Below are 10,536 nucleotides of genomic sequence, written 5' to 3'. Positions count from 1 at the left end.
AATAATAAATATGAAGAAAGTACAGAGATCTGTCTGCCCAGAGGCATGATCACCACTCAGGAATTTATTTGAGTGTCCAGACACATGATACAATGCACCCACCAGTGAATATAAATGAAGTATGTTTAGGAGGCCAGTGCCTTACCTATTAGGCCACTGGGACACCTGCCATATTTAGTACCAGCATTTAGCAGAGGGTTCCCAGAAGGGAAAGGGTTCATTCAGGGGTCCGGTGAGAGAATAAGCAAAGGGCTAGAAGTGGTTGGGGTTTTGATTGTGATTAAAGAGTAGAGCCAGCATGGTGGGGATTCCATTTAACATAGGTTTGAGCCTGCACTATATTTGAAATTCCCATTGACTCTTAGTGGTAAAGGCCTACACAGGTCTCTTCTCTTGGTTGCCCAGATGTGGGGGTGATAGGAAATGAGGGGTCAAGAATGAAAGCTGTCAACAAACATCAAAATGGAGTCAAGCCTCTTATTACAAAAACCAAGTTATGGGAGGTGGGGGGAGGCTGGAGACAGTAATTACAAGGAAAAAAAATTATACAGGAAAAGATAAATATTCATAGCTTAGTATACACTATGATTTACAAAGCCCTATAAGTGCAAATACTAAATGCAATATCATTAAGTTATAGCCACATTGAGAAGATGGAAGAATGGGAAGTGTTCATGTATATGATAAGTACTATAGGGGTTGGTGAAAATAAGCTGAATCTTCAACTTCTAGAGTTGGAAATCACTTAATTTATTTTAAATGTCAACATAAACACGTTCTCTAGAGAAATGACTCTAAAGAAGTCAGGTAAAATAATCAATAGTGGTTGCCTCTTGGGAGCCGAAGTGCAAGAGGTGATGCACACTAATGTGGAGAATATTTGGAGGATTGCTGTTTTGTTTGTAACAAGTATGTGTGTATAACTTTTGAACACATATAATTAAATTACTGCCAAATCTGACTTTATCCTTAAAGGCAATGGGGAGCTATGTATCACCTTGCATTGCTAAGCAGTGAGGCTCTGGGTATGATAGTGAGATCGAATTTGCATTTTATTCAGATTATTCCAGCTATTTTATAGAGAATTAGAGGGAGGAAAGAATGGATACAGAGGGTAATCCAGTAGGAAGCTTAGTCCTGCCCAGAATCTAGACAGGAAGTGATGTTGGCCTGAATTCAGGTATGACAACAGGAGAAGGTGAACGATTTGTGAGTACTTTGTGATTGATCAGAATGCGGTCTGGAAGAGGGAGGACTCAAGACTGATACTGCCTTTTCTGGTTTGAATACGGGGTGGGTGGGCAGGGACACTAATTAAGATAGACCACCTGTAAGAGGAGCAGGTTTGGAAGAAATGGAATGACTTCCGTATTGGATATCCAAGCAGAAGGGCTACAAGTCCACCTTGGATACGGACCTAGAGCTCAGGAGTGAAAGCTGCGCTAGAGATGTGGATCTGGAATCAGCAGCTGAGAAATGACAACAGAAATCCTAGGAATGGGTGAGACTGCTCAGGGAGTGGGCGGAGAGAAACTGGCCTCAAAAGCAGAGGCTGGAGGAACATAAACAAGGGGCTAGAAAGAGGAGTCGGCAAATGGAAGCGAGAGAGAACAAGCAGAGTAGCAGTAGGAAGGCCTATGTACTATGGAAGTCCAAGAAAATGTTTGACAGTGTCCAATGTAGTTAAAAGGGTGGCTGAGTTAGAAATGGGAATGCATGCACCACAGAGGCAAAGGGAAAGGAGCGTTGGTAACCCTGACAAGAACCATGTCTCTGGAGCAGTGGGGTAGGTCGAGGGATGCATGTGAGCCAAGGCACTCATTTCAATCTGTATTTCACAGATAATAATGGGACATTTTCTTGAGTCCTTACTACAGGTCAGAAACTGTATTAAGTCCTTTATGGACGTCATCTCATTTAACCCTCAAAAACAAACAATATCCTTTCTGTGAAATAGATGCTATTATTAACATTCCCATTTTTTAGATGAGGAAGCTGAAGTTTAAGTTAAGTAATTACTCAAAGGAACAGATAGTAAGCAGACAGGCTGGAATTTGATCTCAAGGAGTCTAACTCCAGAACGTATACCCTTCAACATTATTCTCTACCCTCTAAATGATCTGCCATAAATAACACCATTCACTCAGGTTCAACAAACCTGCTGTGTGCCAGACACTATTCCAGGTGCCAGTGTTCCAACAGGTACAAAGCAATGTCCTTGACCTCAAAGAACTTAACCTTCTGTTGGAGGAGATAGTAAACAAATTTAAAAATGCATGCATATCTTCAGAATTTAATGTAATGAACATGAAGAAAGCAGGGTACATTGCTGGAGAGTGGCTAGAGAAAATTGCTAAGTCTTCCTGAGATGACACTTCGGCAAAAACTTGAATAAATTCATCAACTAAGCCGTGAGAAGATGCATTCCAGGCTGAAGGAGGAGGAAGTGGCATTCTCTGAAGTAGGGTGGAGGCAGGAGCGGGCTCAGAAAGATCAAGGGGAAACTGGAAGCCATAAAGTTGGTAAGGGAGGCGGGGCTGCATCATGGTCAGCCTCACAGGTAAGAGGTAGCTGTTGTTCTAATAGCTGTGGGAAGAGGTGTCTGGGTGGCTCAGTTGGTTAAGCAACTGCCTTTGGCTGAGGGCATGATCCCAGGGTCCTGGGATGGAGCCCCATGTCAGGCTCCCTGATCAGTGCGGAGTCTGCTTCTCCCTCTTCCCCTATTCCCCCCTCATATTTGTTCCCTCTCAAATAAATAAATATTTAGAAAACAAAATGAAAAAGAGTGATGGGAAGTCTTGGGAGGATTTTGAGCAGGACAGTGATAAACTCTTACTTATATTTTATTAACTTGCAACAGAGCCCAGACTTTGAATTCTGTGACCATCATCCTTTCTATTATTCTCTAGAATTGAGATACCACGTGGCTACCAAGCACTTGAAACACACCCAATCCAAAATGATATGTATTCTAAGTGTTAAATACCCACCAGAGTTCAAAGACTTGGTACCAACAAAAGAATGAACTAGATCTCATAAGCCATTGCTTATATTCATTATATGTTGAAATGATAATATGAGGTTAAATATATGAGGTTAAGTATACAGATATATGAGGTTAAATAAAACATAATATTTAGATTCATTTCACCTATTTCTTTTTACCTTTTAAAAAAGATTTAAAAAATTTTAAATCTCATTCATGGCTTGGGTTATATTTTTATTAGACAGACTGGTCTAGGCAACTTCCCTTCTGCTTTCAGCTTCATAATGCAATGAAGACAAATGAAGTAACTTGTGTAGGGCATTTTGAGTTTTCTTAAGGAACACATTATGTAACATCAAGATAAATTATTGAGGATGATAGTCAGCCAAAAAACATGTACCATTCTTTAAAGGCCAAAGATAATGTTACTGACTTGGTTGTGGTTTTGTGTTGTTTTTCCAACAGCAGTGATGAGTTTGCACAAAGTCATCCGTATTGTTTCTCTCCCTGCCCATTTCACCTCCTCCCTATGCTCCCTTTGACCAAAACAGCATGTTTTTTAAATACCTGGCACAGGTTAAGAATGCAGTTCTCCGCCATGGAAATTTTTCTCTGTGCAAAGCACTCAGTCCTGTATAGGTTTGAACCTCAGCCTATTTGTGAAATTCTAATTGTCTGGTCTACTCAGGCAAGCTGCTTCCAAATGTCAGTAATCATATCTATCATCATAACTGTAGAATTCTCTTGGTTCTATTTAATTCAAAATATGGTCAATCAGAATGTACTTTTAGTAAAAAAATTTACACAAAGGCTTTGACCAATAAATTTGTTTTTCTTTGTGAATTTGTATCTGTGAAAAGTCTCACGACGTTATAATTTAAACCATTTTTTTAAATTTACCTAGGGCAGCATTAAAAATATTATTATAAGACAAGGGACTTACTGGGGATGATATAAACATATTACTCTATCCAAGGTCTTGAATACCGGTAAGAAAACAGAAGGATCAGATGGACCTTCCTCCATCTCTGCTCACTTCTGCTCCCAACTCCTTGTTCTGCCCTGAAAGGTAGAAGAACCTGAAAGGTTCCTCTCACTTTTTAGTCTTTATGGTTGTGCTCTGGATTCAATCTCCTTCTCAAGGACCTCACTGCTTTGCTTAACCTTTCCATCCTGCATGTTACTATCTCCTATCCTACTGGGCCATCTCTATCAGCAACAAACAGCTTCAAAATCTCTTGTCTTTAAACAAACATATGCATACACACCTCCCTTGTCCCCACATGTCCTTCCCTAAACTTTATAGTTCTCTATTCCCCTGCACAGCAAAATCTTTCCAAAGGGTCACCCGTAGCTCTGTTTCCATTTCTTCATCTCCCATTCATTCTTCAATGCACTAGTTAGGTTTCTCTCCCCTGCTGAAATTACTCTTGTCAAGGGCAAGCTAAGACCTCCATGGAACCAAATCCAGAAGACCTCTCTGTCCTATCTTACAGTACTCTCGGAGTACACATGGTATGGTTGGCCACTCTCATCTTGAAATACTCTCAACTTCAATGATGCTATACTCTAGTTCCCACCCACCCCCATCCAACTGGCTACTCATTCACAATCTCCTTTCCAGCCCTTTTGTTTTTTTCAGACCTTTAAATGTTGAGGACCCTCAATATTTACAATCTCCTTTCCAGCCCTTTTGTTTTTTTCAGACCTTTAAATGTTGAGGACCCAAAATGTAAATTCCAAACTCATATATCCATATAGTTGAGTCTCAACTATGTATCTCAAACTTAACATGTCTACAAATAAAACACTGATATATTCTTTTCATACTCAAAGCAATAAGATTAGTAATAAAAAGACAAAAAAGGAGAAGGAAAGGGAAAAAGGGAAAGAAAGGATTACATTTTGCTCTAAGCAAGAATCCAGATGCCCCCCACTTCCCATATTTAATTAATTATTTATTTATTTTAAGCTTTTATTTATTTATTTGACAGACAGAAATCACCAGAAGGCAGAGAGGCAGGCAGAGAGAGAGGGGGAAGCAGGCTCCCCACTGAGCAGAGAGCCCAATGTGGGGCTCAATCCCAGGACCCCGAGATCATGACCTGAGCCAAAGGCAGAGGCACCAACCCACTGAGCCACCCAGGCACCCCTACTTCCCATATTTAATCATAATTTTAATATGATTAACTATATTTAATCCACCAGCAAACTGTGTCTAAACTTTCACCAAAGTGTCTCAGACTTCTGTTCATCTCCACTGCTACTACTCTAGATCAAAGCATCATTATTTCTCATTTGGACCATTGGACCAACTGACCTCCCTGTCTCTGCTCTGGCACTCACCCAGTTCATTTTCAAAATCGCCAAAGGATCTTTTTAAAACCATGAAAGTTCATGTCAGTCTCCTGACTCTTGTTTAAACTGTTCAATGGTTTGACAACTTCCCGCTGCACTTGGAATGAAATCCAAACCCCGGTCACTCACAGCTCCACATGGTTCAGCTCCTGCCTAACTCGCCCCACCAACTCTTCCTTACCTTGCTCTCTACCTGCGATGCTCCCTGACTCCAACCTCCACCTCTCATTTGAATAACAGGCTCCTTTTCATCCAAGTCTCAGTTTAAATGTCATCTCAGAGAGACTTCCAGCTTACCCACTTTAAAGCAACCCCACTCATTTAGTTTTTTTATACAAGGCCTTGTTTGTTTCCCTCCCTGTATTTGCCACAATTCTGATTACATACTTCTGTCTGTTTGCTTTCTTGACTCTCAGCCCCGGCCCCTCCCTTGTCCTTCCAGATAAGAGGATTGAACAGCTGATTGGGATAAGACACTGGAAGCTTCAGCCCTGCCCCACCCCCCACACTTCTCCCCTTTCTTGGAAGCCAGCTTATCTACTGAGTGTGTATCTGTCTGTGTGCCCCTGTCAGGAGTCTCACAACAACAGGCCTGTGCCAGTTCAGTGTCCGTGGCTGAGTGTGAAGTCCGGTTCAGGCCTCAAGTATTAAGAAGTTCACTGTGATGATAAAGCTAAGCTGTGACCATAGCAGCTCTATCAGTAAGAACGCTGACATTTTGATCTGGATCTCAATGTCTTTAGAGATCAGGTAGAGAGAAGAGAGGCGCTATATACTGACCCGTACAAACACCAATATCTTCCCTGAAATGAATGGAAATCTAGGCCTGTTGCTTTTCAATCTTCTTAAATGATGGTATCCTTCCTTTAAACCATCTATATCTTAGTCCCAATATGTGAAAAAAAAAAAAAAAGATTAACAAAATAAATGCAAAGATGTTCTGATTACAGTAGTGATTAAATTAGTTACTACTTTTTAAATGTAGCAAGTAATAGGAAGCTCAGTTCAGATTAACAAGCAATAAGAAAATTTCATTGGTTCACATAACTGAATATTGAGGAATTTATCCACATCAGCAAGAGGTTGATCCCAGGTCAACAGTTCCCAGGTTTTTCCTCTCCATTTTTTGGCTCTCCCAAGAGCTCTGAGAAGCTCAAGATGGAAAAAGAAATTATTCTACAAACAAATAATGTTTATGAGACCTCTACCTTTGTGGTTGAAAGAATGGCTACCAGAGATTCCTGGAGCTACTTCTACTCACTCATGCCCAGCAGCAAAGAAAGCACGTCTGTCAGTACCATATGCCAAAACATATATTTAAAATTTTTTAAATGTTTTCTTTCTTTCTAGAAGCATGGGCAAAATCCCTTGGATTGAATTATGTGCTATCTTGAACTAATCAATCCCTACAGCCAGGAACACCAGATTCCAGGTCTCAACCACAGAACTAAGATGGGATCAACCACCAAACCCACGTGATGGAGAATGAGCCACAGGTGTTCTTGCTGGGGAAAGTGAGGAATAGATGTTGAATGAGGCAACCAAACAATGTCTATGTAAGCCTAAGAGGCTTGAATAACTGTAGCCTGATGTACAGCCCCCTATACAGGTTCAACCTCTTATAATGTAAAATTCCCTCTCTATCTTCCAGAGTATTTGTGATCTTCCTTCCCTCTCTTCTTTCTTCCCAATTGAATTGGCCAGGATAAACATCTGTGCCCATATAGTTGCCCTATTTACAAGGTCCTAAGGGGAGCTACTTGGAATTACTTAAAACTTTAAGAAAATGTATGCTAAAGATGGGAAGGCAAAAGGCCCATGGGGCCCCTGGGTGACTCAGTTGGTTAAGTGTCCATCTTGAGCTCAGGTCAGGCTCTCAGGGTCCTGGGATCAAGCCCTCATCTGGCTTCTTGCTCAGAGGGGAGCCTGTTACTCCCTCTCCCTTGGCCTCTCCCCTTCCCCCCATGCTCTCCCTCTCAAATAAATAAATAAATAAAATCTTTAAAAAAAAAAAAAAAAAAAGCTTGGCAACAGTGTTTATCACCAGTACTAAGTGATAAAGTGCCAAATGAGCAAAAGCTTGAAAAACAAATGCAAGAGACCAGGATCCACTGGGGGAGGGGAGGTATGTGGTGGGGGCTGGGGGGCAGAGCTGGGGAGGGAGTAAGTGGTCTTGGATTGATTCAGATAAGCTTTCCTAAAATGGAATGACACAAGAAAGTCCTATCAGGCTGTCTCTCTCTTCCTCTCACTCCTCCGCAGTCACCTTTCTTGTATCACTTGATGATAGCAAGGCATACCTCCCACTCTTCCCAAACCTACTAAGTCATTGCCTTGGTTAGAAGAGCCTTTGGGTACTCAAGAAAGGGGGAATGAATGACTCTAATGATAGGGTAATTAATCCTTTTGGAAATCAGATAGACTCCAATCCTCTGCTTTCCACAGAGGGAAGGATGCCTAATTGAGCTGTCAGCTGAGAAATTACTGAAACTAATCTTGATGATAGACTACCATGTAAATTTTGGCATAGAACTGAGAAGAAGTCAAAGAATCGAGCCCTATGGCTGTAACAAACCTCTATTGTTCCTATTTACTTGTTTAATAGGTGAAGAGTTTCTCAGCACTGGTTACCTACACATCTTATATTCAGCATTAACGCTGAAGCCTGTTACATTTATCCTTGGATATCTGGAGGGAAAGACTTTACTCATCTCATTAAGAGCCGCAATCCCAATAGAATTTTACATTTTATGTCTAGTAATTATTCATCAATACTTGTAATATATTTATACTATTTTGAGAAATTGTGTAGAATTTTCTAACACTTAAACTGTATGGTCACAAAAACTTTAAAATTATTTCCCTTTATTGACATATTTTTGTTGCATAGAAGTATGTGATTCATGAAATATTTTGAAGTATAAAAATATATTAGGAAGTGGAATGGAAATATAATTTCAAGAAGAAAAACAGAAGAAAATTTCCTACAGGTAAAGAACTCCTTCATGTACACTTACAATATATGATGGGACATCAAATTGCTATATTATTTAGATTCTACTAGATAGTTTTCTTTTTATTATTATTAAAGATTTTATTTATTTATTTATTTATTTGACAGACAGAGATCACAAGTAGGCAGAGAGGCAGGCAGAGAGAGAGGGGGGAAGCAGGATCATCGATGAGCAGAGAGCCCGATGTGGGGTTCTATCCCAGGACCTCGGGATCATGACCTGAGCCGAAGGCAGAGGCCCCAACCCACTGAGCCATTCAGGGGCCCCTCTACTAGATAGTTTTCAAATAGTGGTGTGACAGTTTCTTTTTAAATGTCATTATAGGTATATATATATGTATGTATGCATATATATATATATTTATATTTTTATATACATATACATGTGTGTATATATATATTTACAACTCTTTTAGCATGATAAAGAACCTTAGGCACCAAGTTAGAAATGTGGTGAGGAATTTATTGCTTCTTAAAATATTTTAGGAGTACTTGAGTGCAAATGACTGGAGACAATGAAAGGAGAAAATTATGTTGAACAAAATGAGCAAGAAAAGAACAGGCCCACTGTTGAGACTGATTGTGCGATGAAATATGATGACAAAGGACCTGTCTGCTCACATTTGCTTTCGTGTCCTTTATCAAAGTGAAAGATCTAACAAAGAATGATTGAATGGATACTGGTAAAGGGGAAGAGAAGCTGGAGATGGAAAAAGAAATTGTAACAGCAAACCCATCTCTCTTGGGTGAAAACAGAGGGTGGTAAGAATAGTAAGGATTGACATCAGCCAGGACTGACTCAGAATCCTGACTCTGCCAGTCCTCATCTATGTGACCATGGGCAAGATGCTTCAGCGACCTCATCTGTATATGGGCATAGGTTAAATTTCATAGGATGTCAAGTGCTTTGCATAGAGTCTAACGCAGCAGTACGAAATAGTGGCTATTGTAATGATGCGGCTGTGGGCTTTGGAGCACCTTATCCTCCTTGAGCTTCACTTCCCTCCTCTCTATCACAGGAATAATAACATCTACCTCCTAGGATGACTACGTGGATTACGTTGATAATAAAGCTGACAGCACTTATAAAGAAGGCATTCAATAAAATTAGTTCTTTCCCCACTTCCTCCTTCTCTAGCTTCCTACTGATTTAGACAATTCTATGGACCCCTGATGGGTCATGATGAAAAACAGTCTCTTTCCAAATATTAATTTATAAAATTGTGTATTCCTTTTATTGTATCTACTGGTAAAGAGACTAAATCTGAAATGACGCTTTCTCTTGCTGAGAAAGGAGACCGGGGCCTCATATTACAAATGACTCTATCCTTAAGAGATATGACCTTTCTGCCTTACTAGCAGATCTCATTAATGACAAAATTATTTTCATGAAATGGTAGAAGACAAATACTTTGCTGATCTATGACCACATAATCAATCCTCTCATAAAAAGGACTTCCTCACACAGGAAAAAAATGCTCCCCAAGTGTTTCCTTTTGTTTCATGAGTGAAAAGATAAAGCATTTATTAATTTGTGGGAATAAATGTTGTTGATCAATGTGATTCACTTTTTTCAGACAGCACCAAAAACATTCTCTCTCTGCAGTATTGTGTACAAAACAAAGCCAGGTCTGAGATGAGCTAGGGTGCCTGGAAAGGAGTTAAGGAATCAAGTTGCATGGAATAGGCAGGGAAGGTGTCTAAAATCACTTCCTCCATTTTAATCTGTGGGGTAATAATGTCCATTCAGTTGTTTTCAGAAATAAGCTGCCAAGTTGTTGCTCCCTGTTGAGGAGAGGGCTGTGCTGAACAAAGACGTAGGAAGACCCTCCATCAGCCAGGATCCCCGCAGGACACAAACAGCACCCTCCGAAGGAGTGAAAGAAGTCTTGTTGAAGCTGGATAGAAGGTATGTGGGTGTCCATTATCCTCATCTCTCTGTATTTGTCTATGTTTGACATTATCTATAGTGAAATATATAAAAACAGGGAGTAGAGTGTAAAAGGGAGACTGATGAAAATTATTTGCGAAGTTGTGGGCAGGAGTTCAAGGAAACTAGGGAGTGGCAACAATGGGAAATGCTACTAGCAGCTGCTTGAAGGCACAAGGAAAATTTTGGGACCAACTCCTGGCAGCCAGGAAGCCCTGAGGCAGTAGATAAAGGGCCACCTGTCAGGAA

Source organism: Mustela putorius, unplaced genomic scaffold (genome assembly GCF_011764305.1).
Source record: "Mustela putorius furo isolate JIRA1106 unplaced genomic scaffold, ASM1176430v1.1 tig00003845_pilon_pilon_pilon, whole genome shotgun sequence".
NCBI lineage: Eukaryota > Metazoa > Chordata > Mammalia > Carnivora > Mustelidae > Mustela > Mustela putorius.
This window is presented reverse-complemented; position numbering follows the sequence as displayed.